This window comes from Hemicordylus capensis, chromosome 3 (genome assembly GCF_027244095.1).
Source record: "Hemicordylus capensis ecotype Gifberg chromosome 3, rHemCap1.1.pri, whole genome shotgun sequence".
Taxonomy (NCBI): domain Eukaryota; kingdom Metazoa; phylum Chordata; class Lepidosauria; order Squamata; family Cordylidae; genus Hemicordylus; species Hemicordylus capensis.
Genome location: NC_069659.1, coordinates 334,335,352 through 334,349,849, shown reverse-complemented (window position 1 = coordinate 334,349,849; position 14,498 = coordinate 334,335,352). Strand labels below are relative to the sequence as shown.

The window sequence follows — 14,498 nt, the reverse complement described above, 5'->3', positions numbered from 1 at the left end:
CAGCAGAGAAGCCTTTACAGAAAACAAAGGTTCATTCAATCAAAATTGAGAAATGGGCAGAGAAGAGGTGAGAAAGTGACTAGGGTGGAATCCCTTTGATGCCATCCTAAAGGTATTTTAGCTATTTCAGGGCCAGCTGTGATACTCCACCTAATGCACAGCTGTTAGAATAAGGCTGCAAATGGCAGGCAGTATAGCAAGACTAGTTTCCCACTGGGCTTGCAAATATGCCAGTGCCTCTGTTTATATTTGCAGGTAAAAAGAGCAAACAGTCTCCTTTGTTCATTCGGGTAATCCAACCCGATCAATTTATTAGCTCTGTTAAACTGGGCATAGTTTCTATTTTCCAACAACATTACCAGGCTATTAAATGACAATAATCCTTGATTAGAATGAAATTATTTTGAGAGCTAATTTGTGTTATGAATGCTGGACCTGGGTTGGCAAGACCTGAATTCAAAGTTCAGAGGTGGGCCAGTTACTGTCCCTCTGTTTAGCAACTCAACATTTGTGAGAATAGACTGGTAGGAAACCCATTTTTGCCACCCTGGCTTTCTTGGACAGAGGGTGCAATACCTTCGGGCGGAAAGTAAAATATCAATTCCTTGCTTTGAAACTTGAAGGACTTGTCCTCCTGGAATTGTATCGGGGAAGTTCCAACTTGTTTGCCATGTACAGAAACTAAGTGGCACACTAGGATGCAAAAAAACTTGGTACAGACATGACTTATATCCTGATTCTTGCAATGGTTTCAACACAGGGGCACAAGAAGCTGCTTTATACTGAGTCAGACCATTGGTCCACCTATTTCACTATTGTCAACACTGACTGGCAGCACCTTTCCTAGGAACCTTAGAAAACCTAGGAGGACCGGAGTCCTCACTGAAAGGAAATGTGCTGCTGGGGATGTGCTATAGTCTCTGGATCAAAACAGTAACAGTGACTGGGAGTTGCAGAAAGAAATCAGGTGTCAAGGAGAGGCAGGGCAGTAATAAGGGTGACTTCAATAACCCACAAATAGACTGGGTAAGTTCACAGTCAGATAATGACAAAGAGGTCAAATTTCTAGATACGCTGAATGACTGTGCCCTAGAACAGTTGGTATTGGAACCAACCAAAGAGAAGGCGACCTTGGACTTAATCCTGAGTGGCACACAGGACCTGGTGCGTGATATCAGTGTCATGGACCCCTTAGAGAACAGTGACCATAGTGCGATCAAATTCTTCATACCTGCGGGGAGAGAATCAGCAAGGAAGTCTAACACAGACACTTTGAATTTCAGAAGAGGAAACTTCTCCAAAATGAGGACTATGGTGAAAAGAAAGCTGAAAGGGAAAATCAGGAGAGTCACTTCACTCCAAAATGCATGGAGTTTACTCAAAACCACAATACTAGAAGCCCAGTTAGAAAATATACCAAAAAGGAGTAAAAGTATCACTAAGTCCAGGAGGATGCCAGCATGGCTAACAGGTAAAGTCAAGGAAGCCATAGAGAAGAAGATTTCCTTCCAAAATTGGAAGGCCTGCCCAAATGAGGAGAACAGAAAGGAACACAAACTCTGGCAAAAGAAATGCAAGGTGACAATAAGGGAGGCGAAAAGAGAGAGCATCAAGGCGGGGGGGGGGTAACAAAAACTTCTATAAATATATCATATGCAGAAAACCTGCAAGGGAGGCAGTTGGACCTTTAGACAATGAGGGAGTAAAAGGGATTATTAAAAAGAATATGGAGGTTGCAGAGAAGCTAAATGAGTTATTTGCATCTGTCTTCACGGCAGAGGATAATGAGCACATACCTGTTCTTGAAACAGGCTTTTCAGGGACAGAGACTAAAGAAATGAGTCAGATAGAAGTGACAAGAGTTACTGTTCTAAACTGTTTGGAAAACCTGAAGACTAGCAAATCTCCAGGGCCAGACGGCATCCATCCAAGAGTCCTTAAAGAATTCAAATGTGAAATTGCCAACCTCCTTGCTAATATATAACTTATCCCTGCAATCAGGCTATGTACCAGAGGACTGGAAAGTAGCAAATGTAACATTGATTTTCAAAAAGGGATCCAGGAAATTACAGGCGGATTAGCTTAACATCTGTTCCAGGCAAACTGACAGAAAGCATCCTCAAGGATAAAATCATAAAGTACATAGAAGAACAGGCCCTGCTGGGGGAGAACTAGCATGGCTTCCGCAAAGGTAAATCTTGCCTCACAAACCTTTTGGAGTTCTTTGAGAGTGTCAACAAGTATGTGGATCAAGGTGATCAGTTGACATAGTATACCTGGACTTCCAAAAAGCTTTTGACAAATATCCTCATCAAAGACTCTTGAGGAAACTTAGCAGTCATGGGATAAGGGGACAAGTACATGTGTAGATTGCAAACTGGTTGAAGGACAGGAAACAGAGGGTAGGGATAAATGGAGAGTTTTCACAATGGAGGGAAGTAAGGTCCCCCAGGGATCTGTACGGGGACCAGTGCTTTTTAATTTCTTCATAAATGATATAGAAGCGGGGTAATCAGTGAGGTGGCCAAATTTGCAGATGATACCAAACTCTTTCGGGTAGTGAAATCCAAAACAGATTGTGAGGAACTCCAAAAGGATCTCTCCAAACTGGGTGAGTGGGCAACAAAATGGCAAATGCGGTTCAGTTTTGGCAAGTGTAAAGTGATGCACATTGGGACGAAAAACCCCAACCTCAGGTATACGCTGATGGGATCTGAGCTTTCGGTGACTGACCAGGAGAGGGATCTTGGGGTCATCTTGGACAGCTCATTTAAAACGTCGATTCAATGTGCGGCAGTTGTGAAAAAGGCCAATTCCATGCTAGGGTTCATTAGGAAGGAGATTGAAAATAAAACTAATATTATAATGCCCTTATACAAAACTATGGTGCGGCCTCACCTGGAGTACTCCATGCAATTCTGGTCACCATATCTAAAGAAGGACATTGTAGAACTGGAAAGGGTGCAGAAGAGGGCAACCAAGATGATCAGGGGCCTAGAGCACCTTCTCTATGTGGCAAGACTACAACATCTGGGGCTATTTAGTTTAGAAAAAAGATGACATGATAGAGGTTTATAAAATGATGCATGGTGTAGAGAAAGTGGATAGAGAGAAGTTCTTCTCCCTCTCACATTACACTAGAACCAGGGGTCATCCCATGAAATTGATTGCCAGGAAATTTAGGACCAACAAATGGAGGTACTTTTTCACACAAAGCATAATCAACTTGTAGAATTCTCTGCCACAAGATGTGGTGACAGCCAACAGCCTGGATGGCTTTAAGAAGGGTTTGGATCTCTTCATGGAGGAGAGGTCTATCAACGGCTACTAGTTGGGGGGCTATAGGCCACCTCCAGCCTCAGAGGCAGGATGCCTCTGAATACCAGTTGCAGGGGAGTAACAGCAGGAGAGACGGCATGCCCTTGACTCCTGCCTGTAGGCTCCCAGTGGCATCTGATGGACCACTGTGTGAATCAGGATGCTGGACTAGATGCGCCATGGGCCTGATCCAGCAGGGCTGTTCTTATGTTCTTTCCAAGGTTTCAGCCAAGCCCTATCTGGAGATTCCAGGGAGTGGACATGGGGCTTTCTGCATGCTAAGTAGATGCTCTACCACTGAGCTATGGCTCCCACACACTTGTGAATCTGGAGTACTTTTAACTCTACGTGATTGCTCAGCTAAAAAGCACATTTCCCCACAATTTTATTTCTTAAACTCCAGGAAGAAAAGAAACATGAATAACATCATAAGCCTCTATATCAAAGCTGAATGTTAATTACAGCTGATATATCATCTTAACCTGGAACTAACTTGAGGCTCCCACACTGAGACAAATAGAAAAGAAAAAGAAACTGCCAGAAATACACTGGTGATCATTTTTCCCCAGCCAGTTACCAACAAAGATTGATTAGACTTCCAACAAGGTGACTTTCAAAATATACTTGAGAACACCAGTAAGATATTGTTGAGCATTATAAAACCTAGATTTTAAGCTCAGTGGTCTGCATTTTAGAAATGTCCACATGCAGTAAGATCCTACAACTGTTTACTTGGAGGTAAGACCCACTGTGTTCAATAAGCCTTACTTGCAAGTCAGCATGCATAGGCTTGCAGCCAGGGATATATAAATAAACATAAACGGAGGGCTGTTACAAAAACTCACATATAACAGATTCTTTGATGAAATGGGAAGTTTTGGGTTTTTTTCTAAGATTAATGCAGGACTGAGCACTATTTTATTTGAGAGAGAATAGGGACAGAAGCAGAATCCACATAACCTTACTAATAACTGTGAAAAAGAAAATTGTTCTCTAATCAGAGACTCAAAGGACTGGAAGGAAGTATGATTCAATAACCTGCAGCAATCCTATGCACCTTATTAAGGGGTAAGTTGCATTAAATTCAGAGGGACTTGCTTCTGAAAAAAACATGCAAATGCAAAGACCAGACCAGAGTAAGCTGTGTGTGTGTGTGTGTGTGTGTGTGTGTACAGTAATGTCCAAGTACTAGAACTGCTTGTCAGACACTTTTACCTGAAGGTCAAAATATCTCCAAATGCTGATATAAATTGTACCTCCTGCTTGTGAAATATAGATAAATTAACTAAGTTATGCTTGTTGTTAATAGCAATCTTAAAAATTATCTGGGATTTTTTTGAAGATACATAAGAGATACTGTAAGACAGTATCTTTCATATGCTAAAGCACACCTAAGCCATATATTTAACTTTTTCTTAATATTGGATATGAAGGACTAGCAACATATAGACCTCTTCTAATAACTTGACTGCTGTGCCTCTAACAATTCAAAAGCCAAATGAATAAATTGGTTTGGGGGAGTGGGAGTTGATGGGGGGTGGGGGGGAAGCACAACATATCTGTTTCTAGTTTCTAGGCCTTCTAGGCCTAGAGTTGTTCAGCCCGCTGAGGATATCATACAGACCAAACTCCTCACATACTCTTCTGCCACAAAACTGAAACTGATTGCCCAGTTCTTTCACATGGCCTTCTCTTCCTGAGACCTTCAAGACTTGTCTCTTAAAGAGGCAGTACACAATGGAACCTGAACACTGTGGTCACAGTTTCCATATTGTCCTCTCCCATACTGATCCAGGAACATTTAATATGGAGAGACCACAGATTCTTCCCATGCCAGTGCTACCAGCCCTTGGAGGAATGGTGATTGATCACACTAGTGTGGGAAGTAACCATGTTGACCTACCTACGGGCATAGTAAGAAGTCAACCAAGAGCTCCCAGAGTTGCCAGCAATGGGTATTCTTGAATGCATGTATAAACCAGAGAAGAGCACGCCTGACTATCTAGAAGGCAGTTGCAGGAAAGGAAAACATAATCTGTGCATGCACAGACACACACACTTCCCATTAGCCTTTTTTGTCTCATTGGCTAGGGAAAAGTCTTCAAGATGGCACTGTAAGACAATGCCACCCTAGATAAACCAGCTGTTCTAGACAGCTGGAGCCATTTTTGTGGTCAATAATCATGGCATATTGTATGTTAAGTGTGGTGAAAGTGGCCTAGACACAAGCCTATTCAGACATTATGTTGTACCTGCATTTAGATACCTGTACACACATACATGTTCTTTTGTGAATGACTATACCTGTGTTCATTTTTAAAGCAAACCTGGGTAGAGGCCCCTCAAATGCATGGTACAGACGGGAAGTGCACAGCACAGCTGCACCTGTGTTCAGCCCAGCCTAACATGTGAATATGTACCTGTATATCAGTAGCAGCCAGTGAGGCCACCACCAGGGCGGGGCATGGGTGTGGTGCTTACCAGCATTTAGGCAGCACTTGCAAGCTGCCGCGCAACCCTTCACGGGGCGACAGTGCACCGCCCAGCATCTGGCGTGGCAGCAGCGTGGCCCTGGTCTCTGTGTGTGTCCTTGAGGGGCCATGCATTTGAGGGGCCTGTACCCAGGTTTGCTATGAGGGGCCTGTCTGTGCCCAGGTTTGCACAGGATTGCGGGCGAGCACGGCACCTATCAACCAGCGTTAGACGCGACCCTGTTTTCTGGTAGCTGCCCTGGTAGATCACTGTTCTACTTTAGCATCTTTGAGATGCTCTGTTAGCATCATTAGTTAAAGTTGCTAGTAGGCTCTTCTGGGGCAGTGTCTGGCACTAGACCAGAGGAAGCAGAGGACTGGTCCTTAGGATCCAGGCTGTGTGGGCTCTTCCTCCTCCTCTGATGAGGTTTCTTCAGGGTCAGTGTCCAAGTTGTCTTGCCTTCCAGACATCATGGGGCTCTTGTCTGTGGGATGGAATGGAGTAGGACAGGGTTGCTGCACGGGCTACCGTGATGCCCCTGAGAACTGGCCCGCAATTTACTGCCTGATCATTCATCCTGCCTGCTTCAGTCTGCTCCAAGGTACGGCTGCCTTTTCCTGAAGCCAGACTTGCTATGGAACCATGTAGTGCACAGTGAGCCGTTTCATACACACTGCAGCTGCTGAAGTATAGTCTGACCTGCGTATAACCTGTTTCAGGACAATTTTTAAAGTATATTTTCAACAAGAACAAACACGCTTCTGGCTTTTAATTTAGTGAGCGATTGGCTGTTTCAGAGTAGATGAATATAGCATGCAAAGCAGAGCCTTTAGCAATGTATAATGTTTCAGGGGCACGGGTCATGATTCCTGCTATGAAAACTGGGGTGTTAGAAGCAAGTCCCAATTTCCATCTGTGAAGTGTTGGAAGAAATAAACACTGCAGACCCTTAATAGCAAAATCAAAAAAATAACACAAGTTCTCCATTTCAGTGCCCAAGCTTCCAATTCATGATAGATATGAGCAAGATCTCTAGTATAAAGAGGACAATATTATTTTCCTATATGTTCATGAAAGTTACTTTTCTTTATCTCCACCAAAGCCATAAATATTTCTGAACACCTCCTCCAATTTACTTCTTTTGACACAGAGTGTTTCATATATAATACACGGCAGAATCAGAGAACATTCTCATCTCTGGGGAGTGGATGGTGTAAAGATGGATGAATATGGCTTAATTCTATGCTCTCAAGGGTGGCAGATATTTGCATCTGCTTTATTTGCTGGCAAATGCAAATAAAATAATTGGAAATGGGGTGAGTTTGATTACCATGCTTCATAAAACAATCATGCAGTTGCAGAAGGAAATGGCAGTCATTTCATACATGCTTTAACATTTATTTATCTGCAGCCTTTCAAGATCTAACACCAGCAGTGTCCAATATCAACAAAATAGTGTTGGATTTACATTCCCGGTTCATAATTATATGAGGTTTTTCCCCCCCCAGTTACTGGTGGCAATATACATCCCTGTTGCAAAATAAGAGAAAGCAAGAGCACCGGATACACTTACACAACACTACAGATACGAGCGGGAAAGCAGCAGTGGGACGGGGGCAGTTTTGATCAGGAGAATGGCCGTAGGGCAAGGGATTAAGCAGTTTCATGGTTAGAAACATCGGAAGCTTCCTTTTACTGAGTCAGATCATTGGTCCATCTAACTCAGTATTGTCTTCACGGACAGTTCAAAATGTGGCAGCCAGATTGGTCTCTGGGATATCCTGAAGAGACCACATTATGCCTGTTCTTAAACAGTTGCACTGGCTGACAATATGTTTCCGGGCAAAGTACAAAGTGCTGGTTATTAACTTTAAAACCCTGAATGGTTTAGGTCCAGGATACCTGAGAGAGCGCCTTTCTCTACAAGATCCCCACCACTCATTGAGATCATCAAGAGGGGTCTGTTTTCAGGTGCCACCAGTTTATCTGGTGGTGACCTGGGATCAGGCTTTCTCAGTTGTCACCCCTAGGTTGTGGAACAAGCTTCCCATGGACATAAGAGGATTACTTTCATTGAGTGCCTTCAAGAGAGCCTTAAAGACCCATTTTTTTAGCCTGGCTTTTAATGATATCTAGTGTTAATTCTAATTTGAATCTGGTTTAAATTTTTTTTAAAAAATTAATTATTTAATTGCCCATTTTTTATTTTAATATAAACCACCCTGAGCCACTTTAGGAAGGGCAGTATATAAATTGGATGGATGGATGAATAATGATAGTCAGGCTTGAGGGAGGACAAGGTCTTAATTAGAGTAACTACTTGAAAGGTGGGCCTCTCCAAATAAGGAAGAAAGCCTGGGAGAATCAAATTCCTGTGACCCAATCCAGAGTGAGGGGTAGGGTTTACTGGACAACAGCCTACAGAGAAGTAGATAAGGGTGTGTGAGAGTTCAGTTCTCCCCCGGAGGCCTTGGAGTGAAGTCTGATCAGCAACTACTGTAAGGAAAAGGGAGACTAACGGTCTTGGGCTGGGAATCAACTGGAAGTTCCTTACCTGGAAGTAAGTAAGAAGGATAGGGACCAGTTTAGCTAGACCCATCGGGATTTATTCTTGTTTTTGCTTGGATCTGAGTGCATGATTCTTGTCATTCCTGAGGAAAGGATTTGAATGGAAGCAGTGATTGTTGATGCCTCCATAGTTTTCCTTATCGTCCAATTATTAATAAATAGTTGTTATTAATAAATTATTATTAAATCCTTGTTATTATAGACTGTCACTCCTTATTGGGTCCTGCCTTAGTCACATGCTCCTGAAGGCCCTAAGAAAGTGTAGGATCTTTCCAGAGATGGTCCTGAAGCAAAGTTCCATATTCTTACTTGTCTTCAGAAGAAGGTTGCTTCTGGATGGCTTATGGGTTAGCTGGTTAGGTATTAATTCTGTCAAGTTGCTACTGTTTGTGGATACGGATTTATTTTGTTTTAAGCCACGTTTCCATGACCAGACCAATTGTGGGCAAATAGTTAACTGTGCTTGGCAAGCCCCACATGCTCCTGCAGAGTGGGTTGTGAGAGCTTGGAATTTCCACGTGATCCCATTTAAATTGCTGAAGTTAACATCCACACATGCAAGTTATTACTTCATGCTGCAGTCATCAAGTGGTGAATATGCATGTGTGACCCAGCCCTCAATGACAGCAGAAACATGTTGAGGATTTTCTTATGAAATAGTACATGGTCTAAAATAATCTGGAAAAAAAGATATTTAGACAAATTTAGGTTATTTTCTAGACAGTTGATTATCATCAGGTTGATGTAGGTTTTATAGGCAGCCACTCAGGATATTAAACCACCTCATCATCATCATCATCCTTCTTCTTCTTCTTCTTCTTCTTCTTCTTCTTCTTCTTCTTCTTCTTCTTCTTCTTCTTCTTCTTCTTCTTCTTCTTCTTCTTAATTCAATTTCTATACCGCCCTCCCAAAAATGGCTCAGGGCAGTTTACACAGAGAAATAATAAATAAATAAGATGGATCCCTGTCCCCAAAGGGCTCACAATCTAAAAGAAACATAAGATAGACACCAGCAGCAGTCACTGGAGGTACTGTGCTGGGGTAGGATAGGGCCAGTTACTCTCCCCCTGCTAAATACAGAGAATCACCAAGTTAAGAGGTGCCTCTTTGCCAAGTTAGCAGGAGTTGAAATTTTAAACATAAAATGTTGACATCACCTTATGTTATGTTTTCACACTTCTTGATTCTCCTGTGCAGTCACTAGAAACACATTCAGCTGTGACATGATAATCTGCAGAAGAGTCAGATTATTATAAAAATAATTGCCCTTTGTGGTTCTAAGTCTCCCCAACAGAATATTGCTAAGCACATGATTGGAGCTAGTATGCTTGTTTGTGTATTCAGTAAATAGCATCTGGATCAGGCCCCCTACAGATCAGGATCACAGCATGGGGGCAGGGGGGACCATCTGCCCCCATCACAGACATTAAGGTCGTTCACATGACCATTGGTGCTTGGGAGGGCTGGGGAACCTACCTGTCTTCTCCCACACGATTGTGAGCTTCTCCGGGCTCCACCACCCACACTCCCAGATGAGCAGTGCAGTGGCAATCAGGAGCAGGGGAAAGTGAACCGGGCCTCCTGAATTCCCACAATGCACCATGCAAGCAGCATGATGCATTGGGGAAGTTCTCACTGCCAGGCCACACTCTCCCACCCCCCAGCTCTATGTAAGCAATGGCTGCTTGCAGCCCAGGAGACTGGAGGCATGTGCGTGTCCTCCTACCTCACTTTTAGCCCAGGTACGAAAGCTGGGCTACCCAGGGGAGGAGCACTGGGACTGGGAGCGATCCCAGTGCTTCTCACAACCAGCCCTACCTGGGCTAGCAGTGTCTTACCCAGGTAGGGCTGGTTATGAGAACAACCTCATTATGCGGTACCCACATTCAGATATCTGCACACCCACATGTTTTTGTGCAAATGGCTGTGCCCGCATTCATTTTAAAAGTGAACCTTTGTACAGGTCTCTCAAATGTAGGGAAAAGATGGAAAGGGTACAGCTGCCCCTGTCTGTTCAACATAACTTGTGAATACCTGTCTCGCTATGCACACAGTATTCACTACACAGCCTTTTGGATGAGGCTCTTTTACAACTCGAACCCACAGCAGGTCTGCAGCTGATGATTGGTGGGATGCCAAGCTGGGATTCACAGCTCTGGCCAAAAGAGGGGACCCCATGGAGACCAGCCAAGTGAGCTTCCTGGCACCATTGGCCAACTCCATATTGCCAAACCCATTTAAAAGCAGCTGTATCAGTTTTGCTTGCTGGTCCAAGCAATCCTGTGCTTATGGTACAAAGAGGCACTTTAAAGTGATGGCACCTTTAATATTTAGCAACAGAGAGAGCAACTGTTGTTATTCAGCCCAGCATAATGTCTCTCTGTTGGCAGTTGCTAATATCTCCCTTGTGTTTTCTTTTTTAGATGTTGGGGCAGGGAACAATTTTCTAATGCTTCTTGCAATGTAAACTGGGGATGAGCACGAGCCAGTTTGGCACTTCCAAAAGGAAGCAACGAACCGGCTCGAATGCTGGCATTCGAACTGGCTTGACTGGAGGGAGGGTGCCTTTAGAAGAGCAGGTAAGGAGCTCCTTACCTGCTCGCCAGTAAAGATGCTGATCACGCAAATGGCCAGCGTGTGTGCGCCCCAGCCATGTGCTTGCTGATGCCGGTTGGGGCTGCAGGAAGAAGCGCTGCAGCCCCATACATCTCTTGAAAAACCTAGCCCCAGGAGGGGGAAGGGGCAGTGTGAGGGTAAGCAGGTAAGGAGCTCCATACCTACTCTTTTTAAGGTACACCCCCCACCCCCAGGGAATGCACAAACTGTTCATGCACATCCCTAATATAAACTGCTTGGAGAACTTTTTGTTGATCATCATCATCATCATGAGACCTGCTCTTGTTGCTACAGATCGTCTTCGCCTTGCTTCTCACATGCTTCACCTTGACTTCAGCTGCATAGGAAAGGTGAAGGCCAGGTCAGGCCAGCTCCTAGAGAGAGCAACAAGGGCCTGAAGAGTCAACATGAGATACTCACCACTCACCTACCCAGGATCTATTTAAAAAATTGTGTGCCCTGAGGGGGCCTCTGGGGTATGGAGAAACCATATGTTTTCTCTCAGAAATGCATCTTGCCATTCTCTTTGATGTCCAGTTTTCCCTTGGAATGTACCCTTCAGTTCTCTTCAAAAGTCACTTTGGCAAAATTTCATTTCCAGCCGGCCTGAGTGAATTCAGTTGGGACAGCCTCTTCCACACCTTTCCGGGAGTTACTGAAGGACCTGTGCGCCCTGAGAGAAAGGCAGAAGAAGAGTCAAGCCAAGAAGCTCATGCCATCAGCTCTTCAACAAATGACCAGCGGCCTGAGACAATTTTGCTCTTTTATTGTTTTGTCTTATGTCTTCTTAAGTGATTATTTTTTAGTGTTTTAAATTGTAAACTGCTTTGAGTACTTGGCAGAAATGTGCTAAACAAATAAAATAAACAGAAGCTTTGCACATTCTCTTAATGGCAGCTAAATCTGAAATAACTCAAGGTTGGAAAAGGAAAAAAAACCTCCATCTATCAAGGACTAGTTCATTAGGATTCAGGATATGTTAATTATGGATAAGATCTCTTCACAGATTAAAAATATATTAACCCCTAATCTAAGGATGGCTTTTTGCCACGTTAGATTCCTGTCTTGAATTACACAGATAAATCTAAATAAACACACACTGGACCAAACCACTTTAAATCCACTTTATTAAAACCATAGCAAAATGTCGTACAAAAATGCAAAACATTATGCTAACATACATCACTTGGTATAAGCAGTGGTGACAGTGACTGCTCTTGCTTGTTTGATAACTATTTGTTTTATTTTATTTTATTTTATTTTATTTACATTTTATATCCCGCTTTTCCTCCAAAGAGCCCAGAGCAGTGTACTACATACTTAAGTTTCTCCTCACAACAACCCTGTGAAGTAGGCTAGGATGAGAGAGAAGTGACTGGCCCAGAGTCTCCCAGCAAGTATTATAAATTGTAAAAATTCCAAAATAAACATAAACAGAAGCTAGCCCAGACAACTTCTTCCTCAAGCCAGAGTATGTATGTATATATGTATTTAACACAGGGGTTCTCAACCTTGGGTCCCCAGATGTTGATGGACTTCAGCTCCCATAATCCCCAGCCAAAGGCCATTGGGGCTGGGGATTATGGGAGTTGAAGTCCAAAACATCTGGGGACCCAAGGTTGAGAACCCCTGATTTTACATATTTCTATACTGCCCAAAACTCACTTCTCTGGGTGGTTTACAACAAGAAAACAAACAAAAAGTTAAAACATTAGTTAAAATAAATGACAACAGAAAACTTTTAGTTAAACAGAAAACAGTAGTTAAAACAAACTAAATGATATAGTAGAAGTTAAAACATGACAACAATTCAAATTTTAAAACATTTTACACTTCTGCCACTTTTTTTTTTTTTAAATCTTGGTTGTGCACATGGGGCTTAGGTGTACATAAAAGGAACAACAGTAGTATTGTTCCTAGTGCTAATTCCTGCACTGCGTGTTCTTCAGGTTGTAGGTTCAAATTCCCCTTTCCTCACACTGGGTGCCAACAGATCATGAGTGGGGAAGCATTATAGCTCATTGGTAGAGCACTTGTTTTGCATTGCAGAAGGTCTCCTGGATGAACCACTGGCAATCTTCAAGTAAACAACTGTAGATGGTAAGATTGGGAAAGACCACTTGCTAAGCAATTAACAATCACAGAAGACAATAGTGGGCCAGTGGTTTGACTCACTAAGTAAGTCAGCATCACATTAGCAGCCAAGAAGATTTTTAAATACAAAATTGTCAAGGCCAGCACAAATCCCCCTATGTTCTAGAAACCTGAATTCCACATTATTTTCTTGCCCATCTCCCTAGATTTCCCCACGTGAAATGTAGCATTGCTAAGATGTCAGAGTTAATGGATAACCCCCGAGTATGCCTATTGTATGTTTTCTCGCGGTGTGCACCAGAGCTACAGACAGAATGACTTTATGGATGCAACAGCGGGCTGTATGCTGTCTTTTCATGCTGTCCTGTTTCTTTGTTGACGATTCTCTTTTAAGGATAGTTTTCTCCATGCATCACCGATTGCCTTTTGTTTTTGCACAGTTGGGAAGACTGAGCTAATCCATATGTTATCACAAAACCTTCTCTGTGTGATGGGTCCAAAGCATAGTATTCTGGTCTATTGGGGGGGGGGGGTTCCAAGCCAATTTGCTCACTGATCCACATGAACGTCCTGTCTGCTGCTATTTACTTATCTGATTCAAAGTGCACTTGTCCAGAATTATGACATTGTCACATAATTTTGCACAGAGAGGTGTACGGAGAGCGGGTGTAATTAAGGATGTGAACTCTGAGTGCCTGGTTCAGACTGTATGTGTTTTAACAGATTGGCTAACTCACAAAAATCAGAAATATAGTTCTGAAAAAGCATACTTTCTTTAGCCTTAGATTATGTGTGCACATGTCAGAACATAAAAAACAGTCTTACTGGATCAGGTCCAAGGCCCATCTAGCCCTGCATCGTGTTTCCCACAGTGGCCCATCAGATGCCCCTGGGAAGCCCACAAGCAGGAGATGAAGGCAGGCCCCTTCTTCTTCCGCTGCCCCCCTGCAGCAAGTATTCAGAGGCCACCTGCTGCCTCCCCAGCCACCCCCTCCCTGGGAGGGGCTTCTTGCACCCCTGCACTGGATACTGCACCAGCTCAGTGAGGCAGAGCTGCCCAAATGCCAGCAAGAAAATGTGGCCCCTTTCAGCTTCTCACTGGCATCGGGGCAGCCCTACCTCACCGAGTGGGCACACCGACTCAGTGACATCCTTAGGCCATGTCGGCGTGACTGGAGAGTGGCCAATGTGGAGTTAGGGCCAAGTGTGACCATTGAGGTGGCCAAAAATACTGTCCTAACAAGTGGGCACCACCCACCACCATTGTCTGGCCAAGGTGGGGTGATGGCCATGTGGGAGGGCTGTGTCACAAGGCCCTCTCCAACTTTGCTACACCCCTGATCTAACCAGTTAGGAACATAGGAAGCTGTCATGTACTGAGTCTAACCATTGGTCTATCTAGCTCAGTATTGTCTTCACAGACTGGCAGC

At 43.6% G+C, this 14,498-nt stretch overlaps 1 long non-coding RNA gene across 1 annotated transcript; it reads left to right on the top strand.

The window, feature by feature from the left end:
* Positions 1–8,085: 8,085 nt before the first annotated feature.
* On the top strand, positions 8,086–11,859 carry LOC128350057 (uncharacterized). Its single transcript, XR_008319140.1, has 2 exons — positions 8,086–8,350; positions 11,269–11,859. It is a non-coding gene; the product is annotated as an uncharacterized LOC128350057 (long non-coding RNA).
* Positions 11,860–14,498: the final 2,639 nt, after the last annotated feature.